This window comes from Camelus dromedarius, chromosome 26, assembly GCF_036321535.1.
Source record: "Camelus dromedarius isolate mCamDro1 chromosome 26, mCamDro1.pat, whole genome shotgun sequence".
NCBI classification, from domain to species: Eukaryota; Metazoa; Chordata; class Mammalia; order Artiodactyla; family Camelidae; genus Camelus; species Camelus dromedarius.
This window is the reverse complement of record NC_087461.1, coordinates 20801439-20803634: the sequence shown is the minus strand read 5'-3', so window position 1 is coordinate 20803634 and position 2196 is coordinate 20801439.

Below are 2196 nucleotides of genomic sequence, written 5' to 3'. Positions count from 1 at the left end.
AGCGCCACAGCCGGGGGAGTCCAGGCAGCCAGGGGCGCAAGTCACCTGGTGTTACTACGTGCTTCACTGCAGGCAAAGGAAGAGAACCTCGCGGTGCCTGCGTTTATAAACCTGAAAGAAAAACTATGTTCTAGCAGAACTGTTTTTAATGTAAAGGCTGAGTTTTAAAGGATACTTTTAAAGACAAATTACCCAGGGCACTTAGTTCATGTGGAAAAGACTCAACCTTTCTACCATTCACCTGAAAATTCTTCCTTAGGAACGTGGTGGGGTGGGTTCCATTTTTCTAAGGCTAGAATAACCCTTGGATTAACAATACTTAGGGTTCACTCAGTCCCAGTGGTCTCCTTACAGGAAAAAGGGAAATTACCCAGGAAAGCAGTGGGTCCGATGTCCCGCCAGCGTCCACGTGGGCCTCTTGCCAAGTCCAAGTCCATACTGCTCGCCGCATGACAGGCCAATAAGTTGAAGGATGAGTTGTTGGGACAAGGAATAGTGACTTTATTCGGAAAGCCCTGCGACCAAGAAGCTGGGAACTAGTGCTCCCAAGAACTTGCCTGAGTTAGAACTCAGGCTTCCTTTATACTAAAAGGGGAGGGAGGAACGTCAAGCACTGCCTGCTTCCGGTCAGCCATTCCCAGGCGGGCCTGGTCAGAACGCCTCCTGCGAGCACGCAAAGGGGTTTTAGCTGAACGCTCCTCACCTCAGAGGCAGGGTTCCCAGCGATGGGCCATGATGTATCATTTAAGCAACAGGCAACATCCCTTCAGTGATTAACTTGTAGCAAAAGCAACAGAATCAAAGGTTAAAGTAAATGAAACAGATCCCATGTGGAGTCAGGTTTGTTCTTCCCTAATTACAGGCCTGCTGAGAGCCCTGGCCTGGGATGCGCGTCCCAGGCAGCCTGTCCTCGGGCCCTTCACTGTCTGCCAAGCCTGCTCCGACCCTGGGAGGAAGGCTGACACTCGAGCAGCACCTGGAACATGCTGGAACAGCATGTCCTGAGAGCTCCTGCAGAGATCACCAACACAGTTTGCCTCAGAATCTCCCCTTCCAGGAAAAGCCTTCTCCAAAGCAGACTGAAGAATCATGCAAAGCCACAAAAAATATTCTCTCTGACAAAGGGTCAGGAGGAGCCAGGGCCTGCCTGCCCATCAGCGGGGGCTCAGCCTGGGGCTGCCCGCACCTGGTTGCCCCAGTGCAGGAATTTATCCTCCTCAGAGGCCGGGAAGCCCAGAGCAGTGGGTGTGATAGGCAACGGGTGTTCCTGGAGCTGACTAGGGGGAGGCAGGGGGGTTCTGAGCTCGGCCCCCGCCGGCCTGGTTCACCCCCTCAGAGCACCTCCCCTGTTGAATGTCTGTGCTCCTCCCTTAAAACCTGAAGCAGGCTGTAGTTACTGGTGACTTCAGTGTGCAAGGGGTTAGGCAAGCACAGTGGATGGATGTCTGTGCAGCATCTGTCTTCAGAAACGAAGCCCTCCACACCAGGGCAAGTCTTGAAATACGGCCCCCAGACTCCGAAGGCCCAGACTGCCTTCCGTCCCTTGCCGTGGACGCTGGGGAGACTTAAATGATTTGTTTCACATCCTTAATAAATTACTTAAAATGATCACAGTGCTACGTGCAACGGGTTAAAAAGTTCCAGTGGTGCAAAGGCTCGGTGAAGAGCCAGGGGCTTTGCTCCCCCTGCCCCCTCCCCTTCCGCCTCCCTCCCCTCCGGGCCTTTGTCAGGGGACTTTCAGTTTCATGGTCGTAGTTAACATCCAAGTCCTCTCCTGGAAGCACAATGAAATCTGGCGCTCCACTGTGGTTTTATTCCAAATGATGCAAACACAGAAACAGTGTTTGATGTGCGTAAGTCAAGGTCTTTTAAGATCTTTAGGGTCTAACTCTCTGAGGGCTGCGTCTGTGTGTCCTCGCTGAACGAGACTCTGGCATGGCCATCCAGTTATCTCCCCATTACCCCTTGGGGTGGCGGGGCCCTGCAGGCAGTGGCAGATTCCATCCTGTCGTCTCTGCATTCTGCATGTACCTGCATGCTCCAGACCAGGTCTGCAGGCCCCCGGCAGCCCTTGTGCAATTCCCTGGGCAGTAATCACTGCCCAGTCTTGCCTGCTGCCTTGCAGGAGAACTCAGGGAGCAGCGCTCCACAGCTCAACCACGTCAGGTCCCCAGAAGGCCCAGTATCTCCTTCTGA